At 42.8% G+C, this 24036-nt stretch overlaps 1 protein-coding gene across 3 annotated transcripts in view; it reads right to left on the bottom strand.

The window, feature by feature from the left end:
* Positions 1–22920, bottom strand: part of ppm1ba (protein phosphatase, Mg2+/Mn2+ dependent, 1Ba) — a 38178-nt gene extending 15258 nt beyond the window's left edge. For all 3 annotated transcript variants that reach the window (XM_046357334.1, XM_046357336.1, XM_046357335.1), the window contains exon 1: positions 22532–22920. The gene's annotated coding sequence lies outside the window, so the exon portion shown is untranslated. The remainder of the gene's footprint in view (positions 1–22531) is intronic.
* Positions 22921–24036: the final 1116 nt, after the last annotated feature.

The following is a 24036-nucleotide window of genomic DNA, read 5'->3' as shown; positions in this document are numbered from 1 at the left end:
CAGCATCGTCCGGGTTTGGCTGGTGTAGGTCGTCATAGTAAATAAGAATTAGTTCTTAACTGACTTGCCCTAGTTAAATATAAATAAAGATGCAACATGGATTTTATTTCGATTCGATGTTCCAAGCATATTGCACATCATATGTCTGCTGCAGAGGGACAAGAGAGAGTCATGAGAAAACACGTCTTAATCAGTCATGGAAATAACTGCTGAAAACAAATAGTCTCAGATACAACCAACTAGTGCAAAAAAATATATGCGATTGTCAAAACGATTCTGTTTTGGAGGCAACAATGTTGTTGGAGGGGCATCAAGGCCAAACTATCTAAATCCTTCCATCTGAATTAAAGGACCATAGCAGTGCCTCCAATCGTAGTTTTGCCTGAATGTTCTTTTCAGAAGACTAGACATTATGCCTGTCAGGAGAGTAGGCCATCTTCGACTGGACCTGCATTACTGTGGGCATACAGCAGCAGTTCCAGGTCTTTACCACTACAATATGGTGTAGACCCATTGTTGTAAAAACATATGATCCTCTCTCCAAGTTAGTGATATCCAGAGACAGTCACAGGCCTACTCCAAGATTATGAATGGAGCAGCTTTAAGCTCCTTTGGCGAAACCTGACCGGTAAGAACATTCCACACACCAAGAATAGACATGTGAACTAGCCTTCCTTCCAAAATTATGTATAAGCTAGGCTTAAGAGGTCAGACACACCGAGAAAACTGATGGCCAAGAGGTAATTAGCAAAGTGGCAGGCGGTTCCTTCTCTTGCTAAAACAAAAAAGACACCGCCTGCTGGGTACCTAACTGGTAGGGTCGAGCTGGCCGTTTCTACATGTAGAATCGGCCTTCCCAACAGTGGCCGACAACTTGACTGAAAGGAAAATCAGAGAGCAAGGACCGCCGTAATAGTGGAGCCGAAAGGAGTGACAACAAAAAGGTTAAGGCACTTTTCCCTGTGTAATTCACCCCATTTTCATCAGAATTGTTCTAAAACAAACTAAACTAAAACAAAGCTGCCTAATACATATTTTTCTGGAACAAGTCTATACATCTAGCTAAGGAGTTGTGCTCTTAAAGAAGATTTTTTGTTAGATTTGATAAATGTGCACTTGCTCATTAGTTAACTAGCTAATGTTAGCTTGTCAACTGAGCCAGGCAGTCACAAACAAACTTCATTTGAAATGAATGGGCTGGTAAGTGCAAAAAATGCACACAGCACTAAATGTTTTAGCAAGCTAGCTATCTAGTAAGATGATAAATACATCATCTAATTCAGTCTCCATTATCCCATACTGCCAGTGCCAGTTCACTTGCTAGTTAAAGTTAGCTAAATGGTTAGTATCACCATTTGCCAGTTAGCATAACATAGTTAGCTAGCTACAACATTGTTAACTAGCTAACTAGTTGTGGCCATCTGACTGGTATAAACATGGGCTTACTACAAATTATTGCTAGCTAGCAAAAATATTAGCACAGCTTGCTAGTTAGCGAACATTGGCTATCTACACATTTAGAGAGCAGGCACAAGTCAAACATAGCTTAAGAAAGAAGCGTTACTGCCACCTTCTGGTCTGGAGTATTTTAACGAGGCTGATGAACTGTGCTATGTGATCAACAGAAAAAGTACTCCCGACACCCTGGGCAGAGGTGCCAAGTATCTCTCGGCTGTCAGTATCCTTGGTGTATCGGAGGCTTAAATGAAAACTTGCCATCCACTGCATAAGACGGGTTATTCTACTCACACGGGTAGAAGAACATTATGTTCACAAATGGCATTGCATACTGAGCGTAAGCTAGGCTACTAGTTCCCCTACACAATAACACACCTACTTTACTACTATTACATTTATAACAATCAATTTATTCAATTTTTGACATACGTTTTTCTGGATCTTTTTGTTGTTGTCTCTCACTGTTCAAATAAACCTACCATTAAAATTATAGACTGATAATTTCTTTGTCAGTGGGCAAACGTATAAAACCAGCAGGGGATCAAATACTTTTCCCCCCTCACTGTACCAGTTTAATAACAAGCAGTACAATGTGAAAGAAAAATAGGCTATATGAGCGAGTACAGTTCAGGTCAGCACGATAGTGTGAAAAAGGGTATTAAGTTGAGTTGAGTGGGCAAGGCTGAGCCAATTCTAGCCTGTCCTGTCTGTGGTCTGTCCTATGGTGTCACAGAGGGAGCACCGTGCCTGTCTGTCTGTGGTCTGTCCTATGGTGTCACAGAGGGAGCACCGTGCCTGTCTGTCTGTGGTCTGTCCTATGGTGTCACCGTGGGAGCACCGTGCCTGTCTGTCTGTGGTCTGTCCTATGGTGTCACAGAGGGAGCACCGTGCCTGTCTGTGGTCTATCCTATGGTGTCACAGAGGGAGCACCGTGCCTGTCTGTGGTCTGTCCTATGGTGTCACAAAGGGAACACCGTGCCTGTCTGTGGTCTGTCCTATTGTGTCACAAAGGGAACACCGTGCCTGTCCCGTCTGTGGTCTGTCCTATGGTGTCACAGAGGGAGCACCGTGCCTGTCTGTGTCCACAACGCCTCACTAACACAAGGCTATTAATACCACAGGGTTTGGGTTACACTCCACACTCATGTCCCCTTCACCCAGTGTACCGACAGACAGGCCCAGAGGAAGACACTTTCTGCAACATCCCCGGTCCCCCAGCAGAGCCGTGTGCCAAGGCAGAGACATTAACCCTGGAGCTGGGGTACCTAGGGAGGAGACTGTGACTGGCTTAGAAATTACATCACTGACACGGTAGTTAAAAAAGCAACAGTTATGTTCAAGGTAGCTCAGAGCCCTCCCTCAACCTCCCTGTATTACCTAACTCCAAGAGGGGTGCCTCTTGTTTGTATAGCAGCTATGACCTGCTTGTCCAACACCTTTTCTTTACTATGTATTGTGGCTTTTTCCAAGTTTTCTTCCAGTCTCACAGAATAACACCTTCTAGGGCCTCCAGGGTGGCGCAGATCATTTTCGTCAACATCCGCTGAATTGCAGAGCGCCAAATTCAACTTAAATTACTAAAAATATTTAATTTTCATATAATCACAAGTGCAATATAGCAAAACACAGCTTAGCTTGTTGTTAATCCGCCTGGCGTGTCAGTTTCAAAAAAGCTTTTAGACGAAAGCTATCCAAGCGTTTATGTTAGGACATCTCTCTCAGACAAAACATTACAAACAGCTAGCAGCCAAGTAGATTGGTCATGAAAGTCAGAAAAGCAATAAAATGAATCGCTTACCTTTGATGACCTTCAGATGTTTGCACTCACGAGACTCCCAGTTACACAATAAATGTTCCTTTTGTTCCATAAAGATTATTTTATATCCAAAATACCTCCATTTGGTTGGCGCGTTATGTTCAGAAATCCACAGGCTCGAGCTGTCATGACGTGGTAGACGAAAATTCCAAATAGTATCCGTAAAGTTCATAGAAACATGTCAAACGTTTTTTATAATCAATCCTCAGCTTGTTTTTACAATAAATAATCAATAATATAAAAATAAAAATAAAACGTAGCTTTTTCAATAGGAGTGAGAGAGAAAATGTCTGCTCCAAGCTGCTCACTCATGCAGAACTCTGCTGGTACCCAGCCATCCAATGACGCGATGTGATCTTTCTCACTAATTTTTTCAGAATAAAAGCCTGAAACTATGTCTAAAGACTGTTCACACCATGTGGAAGCCATAGGAAAAGGAATCTGATATCCCTTTAAATGGAGGGAAGGCATGCAATGGAAAAACAGAACTTCCTGGTTGGATTTTCCTCAGGTTTTCGCCTGCAATATCAGTTCTGCTATACTCAGACTATATTTTTACAGTTTTGGAAACTTTAGTGTCATCCAAACATCATAATACTGCCAACTACACTCAAGAGGATAAGAAACAGTGCGGCTTGGTTGGGTTGTGTTTCGGAGGACGCATGGCTTTTGGCCTTCGTCTCTCCCGAGCCCGTACGGGAGTTGTAGCGATGAGACAAGATAGTAACTACTAACAATTGGATACCACAAAATTGGGGAGAAAAGGGGGTATAAAAAATAAACAAAATAATAACACCTGCTACTTCACACACCTGGTCCTTGACTCCATCCTCCTCTGCCTGCTTTGATCCCATGCTGACATTTTGATGACAGAACATTACCCCCCCCCAAAAAAAATTATGTTACCTGTGCAACTGGAGACAAAACTCTAGATCACCTTTACTCCACACACAGAAATACATACAAAGCTCTCCCTCGCCCTCCATTTGGCAAATCTGACCATAATTCTATCCTCTTGATTCCTGCTTACAAGCAAACACTCAAACAGGAAGTACCAGTGATGTGCTCAATTCGGAAGTAGTCCAATGAAGCAGATGCTAAGCTACAGGACAGTTTTACAAGCATAGACTGGAATATGTTCCAGGATACATCCGATGGCATTGAGGAGATTACCACATCAATCACCGGCTTCATTAAAAAGGTGCACCGGCAACGCCGTCCCCATAGTGACTGTACATACATATCTCAAAGAGAAGCCATGGATTACAGGCAACATCCGCCAAGAGCTAAAGGCTTGAGCTGCCGCTTCAAGGAGCAGGACACTAATCAGGACGCTTGTAATAAATCCCACTACAACCTCCAACGAGCCGTTAAACATGGAAAAGCATCAATACTAAGATCAAATCCTAACCTGCCAGCTCTGAAGCACATCAGATGTGGCAGGTCTTGCATACTAACATGGATTACAAAGTGAAACCCAGCCGCGAGCCACCCAGTGACGCGAGCCTACTAGACAATCTAAATGCACTCTATGATCGTTTCGAGGCAAGCAACACTGAAATATGCATGAGAGCACCAAATGTTCCAGAAAATCATGCTCTCCATAGACGATGTGAGAAAGACCTTTAAGCAAGAGCCTGATGGATTACCAGGACTCGTACTAAGAGCATGCACTGACAAGTTTCTTGTTAAAAAACTATAGTTTCGGTTAGGATATCTACTTTGTGCATGACAAGTAATTTTTCCAACAATTGTTTAGACAGATTATTTCACTTATAACCTACTGTATCACAATTCCAGTGGGTCAGAAGTTTACATACATTAAGTTGACTGTGCCTTTAAACAGCTTGTAAATTCCAGAAAATGATGTCATTGCTTTAGAAGCTTCTGATAGGCTAATTGACATTATTTGAGTCAATTGAAGGTGTACCTGTGGATGTATTTCAAGGCCTACCTTCAAACCCAGTGCCTCCTTGCTTGACATCATGGGAAAACCAAAAGAAATCAGCCAAGACCTCAGAAGAAAAATTGTAGACCTCTACAAGTCAAGTTCATCCTTGGGAGCAATTTCCAAACACCTGAAGGTACCCCGTTCATCTGTACAAACAATAGTACGCAAGTATAAACACCATGGGACCACGCAGCCGCCATACCGCTCAGGAAGCAGACGCGTTCTGTCTCCTAGAGATGAACGTATTTTGGTGCGAAAAATGCAAATCAATCCCGGAACAACAGCAAAGGACCTTGTGAAGATGCTGGAGGAAACAGGTACACAAGTATCTATATCCACAGTAAAACTAGTCCTATATAAACATAACCTGAAAGGCCGCTCAGCAAGGAAGAAGCCACTGCTCCAAAACTGCCATAAAAAAGCCAGACTACGGTTTGCAACTGCACATGGGGACAAATATTGTACTTTTTAGAGAAATGTCCTGTGGTCTGATGGAACAAAAATAAAACTGTTTGGCCATAATGACCATCGTTATGTTTGGAGGAAAAAGGGGGAGGCTTGCGAGCCAAAGAGCACCATCCCAACCATGAAGCACGAGGGTGGCAGCGTCATGTTGTGGGGGTGCTTTGCTGCAGGAGGGACTGGTGCACTTCACAAAATAGATGGCATCATGAGGTAGGAAGCAACATCTCAGCCAGGAAGTTAAAGCTTGGTCGCAAATGGGTCATCCAAATGGACAATGACCCCAAGCATACTTCCAAAGTTGTGGCAAAATGGCTTAAGGACAACAAAGTCAAGGTATTGGAGTGGCCATCACAAAGCCCTGACCTCAATCCTATAGAACATTTGTTGGCAGAACTGAAAAAACGTGTGCGAGCAAGGAGGCCTACAAATATGACTCAGTTACACCAGCTCTGTCAGGAGGAATTGGCCAAAATTCACCCAACTTATTGTGGGAAGCTTGTGGAAGGCTACCTGAAACGTTTGACCCAAGTTAAACAATTTAAAGGCAATGCTACTAAGTACTAAGACAGGTCATTTTTACTATGATTAAATGTCAGGAATTGTGAAAAAGAGTTTAAATGTATTTGGCTAAGGTGTATGTAAACTTCCGAATTACCTCGTACCTTTGCAGACTTGGTAATGGTATCCCATGTATATAGCTAAGTTTTCATTACTCATTGTGTATTATTATGTGTTATTACTCTTATTTTTAAAATTCTCTGCGTTGTTGGAAAGGGCTCGTAAGAAAGCATTTCACTGTTAGGCTACACCTGTTGTTTACGAAGCATGTGACGAAAAAATTGGATTTGATAACCCAGCTCTGCTCATTGCTTATGGATGTGTGTGTGTGCGCGAGTATGAGAAGGTGTATGTGTGTGTGTGACAAACACCAAACACACACCGCTTAATCAGGCAATGTCAAGGGGAGGAAGTGAGCGACGGTGTTGTCCGTTTGAAGTGTGTTTCTTCGACGATGTGCATCGCAGGGACAAAATGGTTGGGCTTTACAAACCTCTAATGTCTGGGGCCAGCAGCACAGGGCTTTGTTCCACAGCAAACACCCACTCTGACTTTCATCCTCTCATGTTTGTCCATTTATAGCTTGTTCTTTTTTTCCCTGGTTGTTACGGCAATGACAACAAAGCCTCAAGCCCTGTTGAATCAGAGCGGTGAATAGGGTCACTGATATAATACTCTAATATAGATTACTATTACACTCCAATCAGCCTTTGCTTGCACAGCAGGTAGACTGGATACAGTTACAAGACTAATGCAAACAGGCTGTACAGTACTGTAAATGGCTGCAAACAGGACTCTACAGTGCGGCAATTTAACTCACATATGCACCTAAATATTTTGCTGTGCGACCTGGAATTTTTATTTAGGAGCACCAGTGCGCCAACATTTTTTAAAGGATTCTAGCTTTATTACTTTTAATATTTTGCATTGTGCTCCTAAATTTCTGTGCGCGCCTACATTTTTCAACAACAAAAAAAAGGTCAGCATTGAGCTCTGCTGCAAGGCATCCTTGAAACATGTAAGCTCAAATCAGATAGGTAAACAAGAACAGGCTACTATCTCAAAAAGCAGATCATACTGTCCTGATTAAGTTATTCCTATCTTGCTAAACATATGATATAAAATGGTGTATGAATTGAAAGCTGTTCCCATACTACAAGATGTTTCCTTTCTCTCGCTCTCCCACACAATACTACAGAAAGCCCTTGAAGTCAGTGGCACTGCAGTGATGTAACCACACAACTGCTTCAGCTCTGGGGCTGATGTCATGTGTTCCATCTCTATGGTTACAGGGCTTGGAGTGGCAGCCAAGTGGTTTCGACAGAGAGCTCCAGCAGTGCTGCATAGCAAACCCCTGACCATGCACTGTTCCTTTGCTGAAATGACAGGAGTGTTGTGGAAATAAACAACACACACACACACTTCAGTCGTCACCCTATCTCCCCCTGAATCCTCGTGTTTAAGTGTAAGCCAGTGTATTTCAAAAACAAGTGTAAGGTAATAACACCTCTCAGCTTGGATTCATGTCCCACCTCCCCCAAACATATTACACAGCTCTCAGTGAGACACCTGGATATCAATTAATTTAATCACAGCACAGTTTAATTTAATTAATCACAGCACGTTCAATTAAAATGTCCCCAGGAATATAAAGAATAGCCTGCTTGGTGGGATTTATTACCAAAGATGGGTTTTTAGATTCAGATATACCTATTTTCCTTAGGGCAATTCCTACAGTGATGAGCGCTGCCACTGAAGAGTTGATTTAATCTCCTAGGCATCAGTCAGTCAATCATAAGGTCAGAGTCAGTCAGTCAGTGAGGGCAGGGTATTGGCAGAGTGGGCCCAGCTGCCGCTCAGCAGAGCCGTGATCTCTTAGTGTACACGCCCGCTCTTTATTTCAATGCTGGGTTGATGGGGCTTGGCCCGCGGGGCTGGGCTATGGTAGGGTGAGCCAGACTTGGGCTGGCTACAGCACAGGGTCCCCCCCTGGAGACCCAGAACTGAGGACCTGCAGAGGGATTTGGACTGGGTTTGGGTGCTTAGAGGACCTTTCATAGGATTATGAAGTCATGATGCAAAATAAGTATTCTCATCCTCTTCTATACACACCAATACTGAACTCCGCATTTGTTGACTAAGAGTATTTCGCTGAACGGTTTGGTATGCACCTGCTGTATTCTGCATATGTGACAAATAAACGTTGATTTGGCCCTTTCATTCCCATTACCACACTCTAATCCGAGCCCATTCATATGCTCATCACATGTCCACCAGGGTGATGCAGATCTAAGCGTTAGCTAGTAGCCAGACAGCATCTCACTGGTGACTTCAGTTCTATACCATATTATAAAATGGGCCAAGCCAGGGGGAATCCATGCTAAATAAAAGATAAACAGAGAGGTGTTTCCAAGCTACTCAGAGATCCCCTCTTTAAAGCCTGCATGGCATCATCCAGACCAGCTGTCCCATGAACACCATGTGATAAGATGGTGAGGGTATCCCATAACAGGACAAGGCCACAAGTGACCGCCATGCAGCCCCAGACCACACCCACCCTCCAGGGGCAGGCAGCCACTCGAAGGGTGCCAAGATACAGAGAAGTGCCTCATAATTAACAATGCCCCCAAGTTATGTCATGCTACACTGCTATTTTCATGATACTCAGTGGCTTATTGTAGTCTTCAAAGTAGATTTTGTCCATGTCCCTCAAATAGAGGTATAATTAAATCACATTTAATTTCTCTGTATAGAATTTCAACAAAATTGATTTGAAATTGATATCCCGGACTTTTGTGTTTGAGCTGCGGTCCATTGTCCATGACTTTCTGGTCCCTCTCAAAGAGGTAGTTCCAGTCCATGTCCTTGGTACAGGCCCATCTCACGGCCTGTGGACTGGGGTAGACTAGACCAGACATAGAACAGAACGTAGACCTGGAATTGTTTATCCCCTCTCTGTCAGTAGTATGGATTCTCACTAGACTACTGAGAGACATTCTAAATTCACAGCATGTGGGACAGCTCAATCCCCTACTATTTCCTTTCAGTACCATCACATCTGTGTTGTTTTCCTGCACCCAGCCAACACAGACACACACACAGCCAACACAAAGACAGACACACACCCTTGTGACCTTGACGGCAGACCTCCTCCCTGGTTCTCCAGGAACCTATAAGAAGGACCAGCTTTAAAATGTCCACTTCCTCACTCTAACTGGGAGAAGCAAAAATATCTGGCCAGGGGGACTTCAGAGTGTCTTTTAACAAGGTAACTAGATTTGGTAATCTACTCATTGGATCCATGCAGTGCCAAATTAGCCTCTGAACAGTGGCCGGCCCAAAGGGAGGGATGCATGGCACTGCTCTTCTCTAGTTCTCATGGGTGGAAATCATAACTTTGACTTAAATGAAATTTCACTTAGTCATGCATTGAGGTCAATGGGAGACTAGCCTAACAAAAAATATGATTTAGGACTGGCCCCATGATGTATTCAGAACCACCATAGAACACCACGGAGATCAGCAGAGAAACTAAGGAGAAGTAAAGCCAAGACAAACGTAACCTTTCGTTTGTCACCTATATCTACAGGTGGGCAGATATACAGTGGCAAGAAAAAGTATGTGAACCCTTTGGAATTACCTGGATTTCTGCATAAATTAGTCATAAAATTTGATCTGATCTTCATCTAAGTCACAACAATAGACAAACATGGTGCTTAAACTAATAACACAAATGGTATTTTTCTTGTCTATATTGAATACATCATTTAAATACATCCTTTAAACATTGACAGTGTAGGTTGGGAAAAGTATGTGAACCCCTAGGCTAATGACTTCTCAAAAAGCTAATTGGAGTCAGGAGTCAGCTAACCTGGAGTCCAATCAATGAGATGAGATTAGAGATGTTGGTTAGAGCTGCCTTGCCCTACAAAAAGAAAATCACAAAATTTGAGTTTGCTATTCACAAGAAGCATTGCCTGATGTGAACCGTGCCTCGAACAAACGAGATCTCAGAAGACCTAAGATTAAGAATGGTTGACTTGCATAAAGCTGGAAAGGGTTACAAAAGTATCTCTAAAAGCCTTGATATTCATCAGTAAGACAAATCTACAAATGTCTATAAATGAAGAAAGTTCGGCACTGTTGCTACTCTCCCTAGTACTGGCCGTTCTGCAAAGATGACTGCAAGAACACATTATTTGTAATACATTTACAAACCTTTCAGTTTTTTAAATAAATTTATGGGGTTTTGTGTGTAGATTAATGAGGGAACATTTTTATTTAATCCATTTTAGAATAAAGGCTGTAACGTAACAAAATATGGAAATAGGTTAGGGGTCTGAATACTCTCCGAACGCACCGTATACACAGGGTACCAGTCAATTTGAGAGTAAATTTGTGCAGGGTTACGTGCTAATTGAGGTAGATATGTACACATAATTAGGAATTAAGGTGACGGATAAAACAATAGCAGCAGGATATGTGATAAGTCAAATGTAGTGTTAAAAAGGGCCAATGCAGATAGTCCGGTTAACTAACTATTTATCAGTTTTTGCCTTGGGGGTAGAAGCTGTTCAGGGTCCTGTTGGTTCCAGACTTGGTGCATCGGTACCACTTGCCGTGCGGTAGAACAGTTTATGACTAGGATGGGTGGAGTCTGACAATTTTTAAGGCCTTCCTCTGACACCGTCTGGTATAAAAGGTCCTGGATGGCAGGTAGATCAGCCCCAGTGATGTACTGGGCCGTATGCACTACCATCAGTAGCGCCTTGAGTTCGGATGCCAAGCAGTTGATACAAGAGGTGATACAATCAGTCAAGATATTCTCAATGGTGCAGCTGTAGAACTTTTGAGGATCTGAGGGCCCATGCCAAATATTTTCAGCCTCCTGAAGGGGAAGAGGCATCGTCGTGTCCTCTTCACAAAAGTGTGTTGGTGTGTGGAGCATGATAAATCCTTAGTGATGTGGACACCGAGGACCTTGAAGCTCTAGACCCACTCCAGTACGGTCCCGTTGATGTGAATGGGGGTGTACTCGGGCCTCTGTTTCCTGTGGTCTAAGATCAGCTCCTTTGTCTTGCTGACGTTGAGGGAGAGGTTGTTGTGCTGGCACCACACTGCCAGGTCTCTGACCGCCTCCCTATAGGCTGTCTCATAGTTGTCTGTGATCAGGCCGACCACCGTTGTGTTGTCGGCAAAGTTAATGATGGTGTTGGAGTCTTGTGTGGCCACGCAGTCGTGGGTGAACAGGTAGTGCAGGAGGACTAAGCACGCACCCCTGAGGGGCCTTCTTGTTGATGGTCAGTGTGGCGGATGTGTTGTTGCCTACCCTCACAGCCTGGGGCGGCCCACCAGGAAGTCCAGGATCCAGTTGCAGAGGGAGGTGTTCACTCCCAGGGTCAGCTTAGTGATGAACATGGAAGGCACTATGATGTTGAACGGCAGTCAGCTTATTTGAGGTGAATCACAGCCCTTTCCCCCCCCCAACAAAGTAGACATCTTCATGGTAAGATGAAGAAAGCTATTTCTAAATCCTCAGTCACTCCTTCAGAACAAACACCCCTGCAGGGCACTAACTAGCCTAATCATGAAATCACAGTCTGGCCTTAGATGAAGACCAGATCCTAATTTCATCATCCAAATATAGGCCTATACACACACATGCACAAACAAATCTACAGTCAAGCCCATGAAAACTTCACATTCTTACACAGTAATAAGTGAACTGCTCCCAATGGTCCAGTAAAAAGTGTTCCCAGGAATGAACGGGCCAGAGGCAGGTCTCTCTCCCATGCAGAAAGCTGGAACCGCTTCAACTGGCTTGAATATTAGGCTAGATGGAATGTTTTTCAGGGGGCAAAAAGTTAAATCAACACTTGTACCAGGATAAATAATTATCCTCTTTGGGAAAACCTGGGTCCTCAGGGGCTTCATTGTGATATGGTGTGAATATCAGTGACTCCCCGGGCTCTCCACACTAAAACACCCAACATTGCACATACACCAGCACACACTCATAGATGGTGCACAACCCTCAAAGCAAATGAACAAGCTGCACCTGTACATAGCCAATCTGTAAATAGCCCATCCAACTACCTCATCACCATATTGTTATTTATTTTGCATCCCAGTACCGCTACTTGCACACTCATCTTCTGCACATCTATCATCCCAGTGTTTAATCTGCCATACTGTAATAATTTCGCCACTATGGCCCATTTATTGCCTCACCCTCCTTATCCTACCTCATTTGCACAAACTGTATATAGACTTTCTCTATTGTATTATTGACTGTATGTTTGTTTATTCCATGTGTAACTCTGTTGTTGTTTGTGTCGCACTGCTTTGCTTTATCTTGGCCAGGTCGCAGTTGTAAATGGGAACTTGTTCTCAACTAGCCTACCTGGTAAATAAAGGTGATATAAATAAATATATATTTTTTTTTTAATGTGTTAAGTTAGGGCTTCACTTTATATTGATTTTGAGTTCACTTATCTGACCTCTCGACCCGTTCATCTCTTTCCCCACAGATACACAACACCCTTTACACAGACACCCTATTCAACATTATAAGTAACCCAGCACTTGACACTTATCTGAGAGTTATTCTGAGCCCTCCAGTCAACACTCTGTGTGCCGACACGTATGGGCAGAGAAGACAGGGTCTATCAGATTCGGAGGAGGATAGAGAGCCAGCCAGAGCGGAGTTACTCACAGTTGACACCATTTCCGTTGGTGACCTCATCAACGATCACGTCAACTAGTAATTGTTTGACAAACATTGTTGCATCGTGACCCGGTAGAAGCCATTCATATTTTCTTGTGAACCATACAATAAACAAACATATTTTTGTCACGACCAAAAATGGATTTGCAGACTGCCTGAATAAACTCAACTCCAAAGGACTGTCTGTGTGACAGTGTCATGGACATGGTATTTTGGGGGTACTTTATAAAGATAAGCATTAGCTGTTGCAAAAGCATCAGCATCCACACAAACCATGAAACATGACATAATACAGAACATTAAATAGACAACAAAACTACATACATTTGTTTTTAAAAAGGCACACGTAGCCTACATATCAATGCATACACACACACACTATCTAGGTCAAATAGGGGAGAGGCCGTGAGGTGTTGATTTATTTGTTTTTTGAAACCGGGTTTACTGATTATTTGAGCAATAGTAGATGGATCAGAGTCCATGCAATAAGGGCTCTATATAATACTGTACGCTTTCTTGAATTTGTTCTGGATTTGGGGACTGTGAAAAGACCCCTGGTGTCATGTCTGGTGGGGTAAGTGTGTGTGTCAGAGCTGTATGTAAGTTGACTATGCAAACAATTTTCTTATAAAAAGTGATGCAGTCAGTCTCTCCTCAACACTTAGCCAAGAAAGACTGGCATGAATAGTATTTATATCAGCACACTGACTACAATGAAGAGTAAGACATGCCACTCTGTTCTGGGCCAGCTGCAGCTTAACTAGGTCTTTCCTTGCATCACTGGATCACACAACTGGACAATAATCAAGATTAGACTAAACTAGAGCCTGCAGAACTTGCTTTTGAGTGTGGTGTCAAAAAAGCAGAGTATCTCTTAATTACGGACAGACCTCTCATCTTTAAAACCATTGAATCTATAGGTTTTGACCATGACAGTTTACATTCTAAGGTAACGCCAAGTAATTTAGCAACATCAAATGGTGTTGTGATGAATAAGCCATCTGATTTGATGAAAGACGGAGTTGAATTTGTCTTTCTGCCCATAATTTCATTTAAAGTACTCCAAAGTTATTTTCCATCATTCTTTATATCATTGATCTTGGCTTCATGAAACAGTTTCTTATTTTTGTTGAATTTAGTCACAATTTCTCAATTTGCAGTAAATCAGCTAGTCTGATGTGCAGCCAGACTTATTAGCCACTCCTTTTCCCCCCCCATCTCTTTCATCCACACAGTTTTTCAATTCCTCATCAATCCATGGAGCCTTAACAGTTCTAACAGTCAGTTTCTTAACAGGTGTATGTTTATCAATAATTTGAAGTAATTTCATAAATTGATCAAGTGCAGCAATGCTCCTCATTAATCACATCAGACCAACAAATATTTTTAACATCATCCACATAAGAGTCACAGTAAAATCTTTTGTATGATCTCTTATACACTATTTTAGGTCCAGCTGTTGGAACTTTGGCTTTCCTGGATATAGCCACTATTTTGGATCACGGCATTCAATGGGTACAGATACAGCTTTAGAGCAAAGTTCTACAGTATTAGTAAAAATGTGATCGACACTGCATCGCAATGCTAACTGTGCCACTAGAGATCCTGGTTTGAGTCCAGGCTCTGTCGCAGTCGGCCGCAACCGGGAGACCCATGGGGCGGCGCACAATTGGCCCAGCATCGTCCGGGTTAGGGGAGGGTCTTGCCAGCAGGGATGTTCTTATTCCATCGCGTACTAGCGACTCCTGTGGCAGGTGCAAAGCATGCTGATATGGCCGGGTTAAGCGGGCATTGTGTTAAAGAGCAGTGCGGCTTGGCTCGGTTTCGGAGGACGCACGGCTCTCGACCTTAGTCTCTCCCAAGTCCGTACGGGAGTTGCAGCGATAGAACAAGAATAACTACCAATTGGATAAGAAAGACAAATTGGGGAGAAACAGGGGGTAGAAAAATATGTATAAAAAAACACAAAAATACATGTGGATGATCTTGTTCCTGTAGTGTTTGTAAACACCCTGGTAGGTTGATTAATAACCTAAACCAGATTACAGGCACTGGTTACAGTAAAAAGCTTCCTCTTGAGTGGACAGCTCGATGAAAAACAGTCAATATTCAGGTCACCAAGAATGTAGACCTCTCTGTTTACATCACATACACTATCAAGCCTTTCACACCTTATTTAGATACTGACTGTTAGCACTTGGTGGCCTATAGCAACACCCCAAAAGAAAAAGCTTTAGATGTGCCAAGTGAACCTGCAATCAAAACACATCAATAACACTTGATATAAGATATTCTCTAAGCATTACAGAGATTTGGCTCTGAATATATACAGTAACACCTCCCCCATAAGCATTTCTGTCTCTTCTATAGATGTTATATCCTTATATTGCTACTAGAGGTCGGCCAATTAATCGGAATGGCCAATTAATTAGGGTCGATCAAGTTTTCATAACAATCTTTGACATTTTTGGACACTGATTATGGCCGATTACATTGCACTCCACGAGGAGACTGCGTGGTAGGCTGACTACCTGTTACGCGAATGCATCATCAACCATGTGTAGTTATCTAGCTTGTCCTGCGTTGCATATAATCGATGCAGCGCCTGTTAATTCATCATCGAATCACAGCCTACTTCGCCAAATGGGTGATGATTTAACAAGCGCATTCGCGAAAAAAGCACTGTCATTGCACCAATGTGAACCTAACCATAAACATCAATGTCTTTCTAAAAATCAATACACAAGTATATATTTTTTAAACCTGCATATTTAGTTAATATTGCCTGCTAACATGAATTTCTTTTAACTAGGAAAATTGTCACATCTCTTGCGTTCTGTGCAAGCAGAGTCAGGGTATATGCAACATTTTGGGCTGCCTGGCTTGTTGCAAACTGAGTGAAGACCATTTCTTCCCAACAAAACCGTAATTAATTTGCCAGAATTGTACATAATTATGACATAACATTGAAGGTTGTGCAATGTAACAGCAATATTTAGACTTAAGGATGTCACCTGTTAGACAAAATATGGAACAATTCGGTATTTCACTGAAAGAATAAACATTTTGTTTTCGAAATGATAGTTTCCAGATTTGACCATATTAATGACCTAAGGCTCATATTTCTGTGTGTTATTATATTATAATTAAGTCTATGATTTGATATTTGATAGAGTAGTCTGACTGAGCGGTGGTAGGCAGCAGCAGGCTCGTAAGCATTCATTCAAACAGCACTTTCCTGCATCTGCCAGCAGCTCTTCGCTGTGCTTCAAGCATTGTGCTGTTTATGACTTCAAGCCTATCAACTCCCGAGATTAGGCTGGCAATACTAAAGTGCCTATAAGAACATCCAATAGTCAAAGGTATATGAAATACAAATGGTATAGAGGGAAATAGTCCTATAATTCCTATAATAACTACAACCTAAAACTTCTCACCTGGGTATATTGAAGACTCATGTTAAAAGGAGCCACCAGCTTTCATATGTTCTCATGTTCTGAGCAAGGAACTTAAACGTTAGCTTTTTTACATGCCACATATTGCACTTTTACTTTCTTCTCCAACACTTTGTTTTTCCATTATTTAAACCAAATTGAACATGTTTCATTATTTACTTGAGGCTGGTGTAACCATTTCACTCATGAGGGACTACGGAGACCAAGGATAGCCTAGAGGTTAAGAGTGTTTGAATACCCAAGCCGGCAAGGTAGAAAAATCTGCTGTTCTGCCCTTGTGCAAAGCCGTTAAACCCAACAACAACAACTGCTCCATTGGCACCGATGACGCCGATTAAGGCAGCCCCTTGCACCTCTCGGATTCAGAGGGGTTGGGTTAAATGCAGAAGACCCATTTGGGTTTAATGCATTCAATTGTGCAACTGACTAGGCATACCCTTGCCCTTTCCACTAATTCTCTATGGCAGTTGAGGCGACAGGGTCAAAACAAACAGAGAGCTACCTTCCTTCCAAGAATGTGAAAGGCTTTCTTGGAAGTAAACATCACTGTTTGTTTTGACTCCATCACCACCTCACCTGAGGTCATATGAAGCCCTAGGGCTATTAAGGCCTAATCACTTTCACTTAATCATAGAGAATCTCAGTCATCATGAGTGTGGCCCATCTACACCAACAAAAAAATACACACTGCTCAAAAAAATAAAGGGAACACTAAAATAACACATCCTAGATCTGAATGAATGAAATATTCTTATTAAATACTTTTTTCTTTACATAGTTGAATGTGCTGACAAAAAAAATCACAAAAATGATCAATGGAAATCAAATTTATCAACCTATGGAGGTCTGGATTTGGAGTCACACTCAAAATTAAAGTGGAAAACTACACTACAAGCTGATCCAACTTTGATATAATGTCCTTAAAACAAGTCAAAATGAGGCTCAGTAGTGTGTGTGGCCTCCACGTGTCTGTATGACCTCCCTACAACGCCTGGGCATGCTCCTGATGAGGTGGTGGATGGTCTCCTGAGGGATCTCCTCCCAGACCTGGACTAAAACATCCGCCAACTCCCGGACAGTCTGTGGTGCAACGTGGCGTTGGTGGATGGAGCGAGACATGATGTCCCAGATGTGCTCTATTGGATTCAGGTCTGGGGAACGGGCGGCCAGTCCATAGCATCAATGCCTTCCTCTTGCAGGAACTGCTGACACACTCCAGCCACGAGGTCTAGCATTGTCTTGCATTAGGAGGAACCCAGGGCCAACCGCACCATCATATGGTCTCACAAGGGGTCTGAGGATCTCATCTCGGTACCTAATGGCAGTCAGGCTACCTCTGGCGAGCACATGGAGGGCTGTGCGGCGCCCCAAAGAAATGCCACTCCACACCATGACTGACCCACCGCCAAACCGGTCATGCTGGAGGATGTTGCAGGCAGCAGAAAGTTCTCCACGGCGTCTTCAGACTCTGTCACGTCTGCTCAGTGTGAACCTGCTTTCATCTGTGAATAGCACAGGGCGCCAGTGGCGAATTTGCCAATCTTGGTGTTCTCTGGCAAATGCCAAACGTCCTGCACGGTGTTGGGCTGTAAGCACAACCCCCACCTGTGGATGTCGGGCCCTCATACCACCCTCATGGAGTCTGTTTCTGACCGTTTGAGCAGACACATGCACATTTGTGGCCTGCTGGAGGTCATTTTGCAGGGCTCTGGCAGTGCTCCTCCTGCTCCTCCTTGCACAAAGGTGGAGGTAGCGGTCCTGCTGCTGGGTTGTTGCCCTCCTACGGCCTCCTCCACGTCTCCTGATGTACTGGCCTGTCTCCTGGTAGCGCCTGCTCTGCGCATGCTCTGGACACTACGCTGACAGACACAGCAAACCTTCTTGCCACAGCTCGCATTGATGTGCCATTCTGGATGAGCTGCACTACCTGAGCCACTTGTGTGGGTTGTAGACGTCTCATGCTACCACTAGAGTGAAAGCACCGCCAGCATTCAAAAGTGACCAAAACATCAGGAAGCATAGGAACTGAGAAGTGGTGTGCAGAACCACTCCTTTATTGGGGGTGTCTTGCTAATTGCCTATAATTTCCACCTGTTGTCTATTCCATTTGCACAACAGCACGTGAAATGTATTGTCAATCAGTGTTGCTTCCTAAGTGAACAGTTTGATTTCACAGAAGAGTGATTGACTTGGAGTTACATTGTGTTGTTTAAGTGTTCCCTTTATTTTTTTGAGCAGTGTACATATTCAGGGGCTACAACAGAAAGACCTACAGTGCTCAGTTCACTTTACAGGGCAGCAGAATGAATGAGGCCTCTGGCCCTCTTGAACTGCAGGCTTATGGCATTTCAAAAGATGTCATTGACGTGAACATCAGACTTCGCTCTCTCCCTTCATTCCAGACCATGATCGCACCACTTACTTATCACTGTCAGCAACTATGTGGGCTACTTTCCTTTTTCCTCCCTCTTCTTGTCAGTGACCTCTGTATAAAGGATATTACAATAGACTAGGCCTGTTTATTGACTCATGTAAAGGCAAGTGGATTCAACAGAATAATAATCAATGTAATAGCTCCCATCTGACACACATGAAAGTCTGCCAATGTCCCAGCTTTGTCTTGGAAAGGTTCAGGCTACATCAACACATTTAACAGTTGACACTGGCAGACCAAACAGAATTCTACTTGGTTGTTGTGTTGGCAGTGACAGGATGGCACTGGTCAGTCACGTTTACATCTTGCACAAGGATGTTGAGAGCTTCTGACCAACAAACGTCCCTTTCCCCTCCCCTCTAGCTGAAAGAAGTGATGTTTACAGTGGGAAAGGGGCAGCATTTTGCACCAAAGTGTCAATATAAACATGTTAATGATGATTCAATTTCATCCACAAAGCTGATCCTCCCCCAGGGTGTTGGTGGTCAGTACCAACAACACAATAAGTCATTGTCACCTCTAGGGCTGTTGCGGTCACGAAATTTCATCAGCCGGTGATTGACAGTTATTTGCTTGACAATATCACGGTAATTGACCGTTAATTAACATAAAAACATTTAGCATCTCCTGGCTTCCACACATCGCCTACAAACCCATTTTAAAAAGTCTAATACATCTATGTAATGTAGCCTACACCATCATTTATTTTAGACACGTCTAAAGCTGATATGAAGAAAATGTAGTCCATTTCAGAAGAAAAGAATAGCATACTCTGAGTTGTCCTTATGTTAGGTCCTGATGTGCCAAATGGCCGTGGGTGACACGAGTTCATTTAGCAGGAAAGATTTGCTTATAATTCCGTGGCATTATTTTATAGAAAGAACAATACAATTGAACAAAGCTGAATCACATATATTTTCTCCAAACAATTTGAGGGAGTGCGCACATGCGGCTATTTTGTGCTGAGGTAAAAAAAGAAATGGGTACTCCTATATGCTTAACTTAGAGTTATTAATGTAACTTTAGTAGTTCTACAAACGTTGCGCTATATGTTTTGATTTTATAATACATTGTGAGGCTGCATGATGAGTAATGATGATTTTTGCGCAGACTTTACAAACTTTTTCAGCCTCTCATTCACAATTTGACAAGCACTTGATAATAATAATAATAATAATATAATATATGCCATTTAGCAGACGCTTTTATCCAAAGCGACTTACAGTCATGTGTGCATACATTCTACGTATGGGTGGTCCCGCCTCGAATTTCACGGTGGCATCCCCTTCGTGACCGCAATGCACACAAAAAAAATCCATGCCTTTTGCAGCCTGGAGTTGCATTGTGACCATCTCCCTGAGCGTGCTGCGCAATCCGAAGTGTCTCCCACTCACACAGCTCTACGTCACGTGATCATGTCTTTCTCACAGGCTACAAGTTAAGACAGACACATCGGGGACGCAACTGCGTGAGTCCTTATTCAATTCCGATACAAACCTTATTAAAACATATAGGCCTATGGGCTAAGGCTACATGAGGTGTTCGACTATGATTATTTATTTTTTCTATTGTGTTATTGACTGAACATTTGTTTATTCCATGTGTAACTCTGTGTTGTTGTTTGTGTCACACTGCTTTGCTTTATCTTGGCCAGGTCGCAGTTGTAAATGAGAACTTTTTCTCAACTGGCCTGCCTGGTTAAATAAAGATGAAAAAAATAAATAAAAAATTATTCAAACAAGTCGCAAAAAACAGGCATTGTTTCTTACGCTGGACATCATTCACAAGTGATAGTATATCATTCACAAGTGATAGGCTAATTGTGTCACCCATCAGACTATTTTCGATGGAATATTGTCTTCACATACACTAAATCATATGTGCGACTTTTTACAATTTATTTAGAACTTACCATTATCATGCACCTGTATCAAAACGGGGCAGCGGGAAAAAATACATGTCATCTATGCACTTAAATAACAAACGGAGTACGTTTTTCCCCGTAGCCAGACAGAAAGGCTATATTCCTGTTGTAAATATAAGCAATGTGCTTAATATTAGGAAAATTGAGAAATAAATAGTCGGTCTAGCCTATAGAAAGCTGATGGGATCCCTGTCTTTTTATTAGTGGCCATCACTCTTGTTTTCTCCCGCAATTGCATAGCCTATAGAAATGTTGAGCAACATGAGCTCTCATGAAGTGTTTGATTCGATTTTCAAATACATTTGCATTGGTATCAGAGTGATTTGAGGGAGAATCGAGTGCTGAGTACCAGCCAGTTAAGCAAGTTTGGTAGACTACTAATGAACAGCAGTGGAATTTGACTGCCTTCATGACTCGTGACGCCCCGGTGTGGCGGTAATACGGTCACAGCAACAGCCCTTGTCACCTCCACTGAAACCTGAAGGGGGGAACCATATGGTGCACCCATCCATAATCTAAGCAGGTGTGACCATTCAGATCTCACGCGGTGGAGAAGAGTTAGCCTACAATTAAACATTTCTGGTCCTGCCAGTCCTTGCACTTAGCCTAATAGTTGTACAATATATATAACTACCAGTAATGCCTAAACTATGTCTTTAGTTGTACCTGTTTGTTTTTAGAAATAATACTTTCTCTCTGAGATGGAATGAAGCAACTACACTTGTGTGACAACAAGTGCAGTTCACAATTGTGTTGCATAAATGGGGTGTATTCACCTGGAACCAAACAGATTGGAGTAAAACGTTTAGCAATAGTGTCCAACTAATAAATACATCCCCGGCAACAGGAGTTCCACTGAAGGCCACTGCTTTCACACAAGTTACAAAGGTCAACAAGTTAGTCAAGGATACAGAACACACCATGTCCGTTTGCATTTGGTTGTAGTCCTAGCTTAGCTAGCTATATTCACCTGTCCTGGCACTGTTGATCCTGGGATAGCTAATGAGGAACAATAAAATCACGATTGTTCCTGATGTTAAACAACTTGCCAGAGGCTAAATCTCGGAGGTTTAATATTACATTTAGGGTTTAAACCCCTCATAGTTTAGGCGGGGGGGGTTCCGCTAAATTACCAGGAGAATTGCAGTCGACCAATGTTTGTAGTTAGCTAGTGTTGTTTATTTGAGTTAAGTTATAGCACACTACCAACTACTGTCACTTACATACAGCTATATACAGAGTAAATTAGTGTAACGGTAACCACAATTAAAGCTAGCTTGCTGGCTGTCTATGTCCAACATGGATGGCAACCAAATTAGCGTGTATTTTTAGCTGGCTAGCTTTGTGTAGCCAACAACAAGTAAATACTGGACCAGTGTGGCTCCTGTGGCAATGGGCTAGTTATCTAACTAATGTACTGTTGGGACATTTTATATGTTGTCAACAACAACAGCTAGCCAAATACCGGTATGTTACCTACAAGCAACGGTCGACTTCAATCAATGGCCATGTATTGTTTTCTCTACATAAATGAAATTAACTATGGTAGCCATAACTAACTACACACATTACTAGTACATAATTAGCCTGAAAGTCATGATTGAGTGTGACTTCAATTTGACTAGCGAACGTTACTAGCTAGCTAACGTTAGCTAGCTGTTTAACTTAGCTAGTTACCTAACATGCTAGCTAGCAAGTTGGCTAAATCCAATCCACCTAAAAGTGAAATAGTTCTCTACTTACGTTTTAGCAGAAATTGAGTTTGCTTCAAATAGCCCCTCGTCTGGTTGCAATTGAATATTTCTTTACTTGGATATTAATTTTGGGTTTTAGTTCGGTTTCTTGAACTAGCTAGCTGATCAGAATTGTAGCTATCTAGCTAACCAAGATAGCAAGGCTAGCACTTGCCTTTACACGAATTCCCTTTTCAACATTTCTTGGCACTGACTGTTGTCTTTTTTATGCATATTTGGCACACAAAAGAGACAGCGCTATGAAAACAATGTGTTGTGGGATAAAAATACTAGTTTATGGAAGAACTGAACTGATTTGGCAGCTAACTAAATGTATGAAACAGATGACGTTCTTTCCTCCATTGATGGGCCAAAGCACAGAAGAGCTCTGCTCGATGTCCAGCTCCAGGGGAGTGACATTCTCTCCACTCTTTACAGTCATTGGTCAAAGTCTACTACAAATTTGAGCTGAGATTGGTATTTAAATTTGTCAGTCAAATTACATTGTGACCTACCCTTTGAGGCGAAATATTATATAAACACTGTTTCATTGATTGCCTAGGCTATTAACTGTATATAACCCCCCCCCCCCTTATATGTTATTTAACATTTTACAAATAGAAATAGTTGGGTTTGGAAAGATCGGCTGCATCTACAGAACAGCATATTTTAAAACCGTATTATCTTACTTTTATTCTGTCCATGTGTCTTATGGCTTGGGGGTAGAAGCTGTTGAGAAGCCTTTTGGACCTAGACTTGGCGCTCCAGTACCGCTTGCAGTGCGGTAGCAGAGACAACAGTCTATGACTAGAGTGGCTTAAGTCTTTGACAATTTATAGGGCCTTCTGACGCCGCCTGGTATAGAGGTCCTGGATGGCAGGAAGCTTGGCCCCAGTGATGTGCTGGGCCGTACGCACTACCCTCTGTAGTGCCATGCTGTCGGAGGCTGAGCAGTTGCCATACTAGGCAGTGATGCAACCAGTTAGGATGCTGGCGATGGTGCAACAGTAGAACTTTTGAGGATCTGAGGACCCATGCCATGTCTCCTGAGGGGGAATAGGCTTTGTCGTGCCCTCTTCACGACTGTCTTGGTGTGTTTGGACCATGATAATTTGTTGGGGATGTGGACACCAAGGAACTTGAAGCTCTCAACCTGCTCCACTACAGCCCCGTCGATGAGAATGGGGGAGTTCTTGGTCCTCCTTTTCCTGTAGTCCACAATCATCTCCTTTGTCTTGATCACGTTGAGGGAGAGGTTGTTATCCTGGCACCACACAGCCAGGTCTCTGACCTCCTCCCTATAGGCTATCTCAACATTGTTGGTGATCACGCCTACCACTGTTCTGTTGTCAGCAAACTTAATGGTGTTGGAGTCATGCCTGTCATGAGTGAACAGGGAGTACAGGAGGGGACTGAGCACGCACCCCTGAGGGGCCTCCGTGTTGAATAAATGGGGGGGGGGGGGGGCGGCATGTCAGGAAGTCCAGGATCCAGTTGTAGAGGGAGGTGTTTAGT

The sequence above is a fragment of the Oncorhynchus gorbuscha genome, linkage group LG07 (assembly GCF_021184085.1).
Source record: "Oncorhynchus gorbuscha isolate QuinsamMale2020 ecotype Even-year linkage group LG07, OgorEven_v1.0, whole genome shotgun sequence".
Classification (NCBI taxonomy): Eukaryota; Metazoa; Chordata; class Actinopteri; order Salmoniformes; family Salmonidae; genus Oncorhynchus; species Oncorhynchus gorbuscha.
Note: the sequence above shows the minus strand (reverse complement) of the source record. Positions and strands in the feature narration are given on the sequence as shown.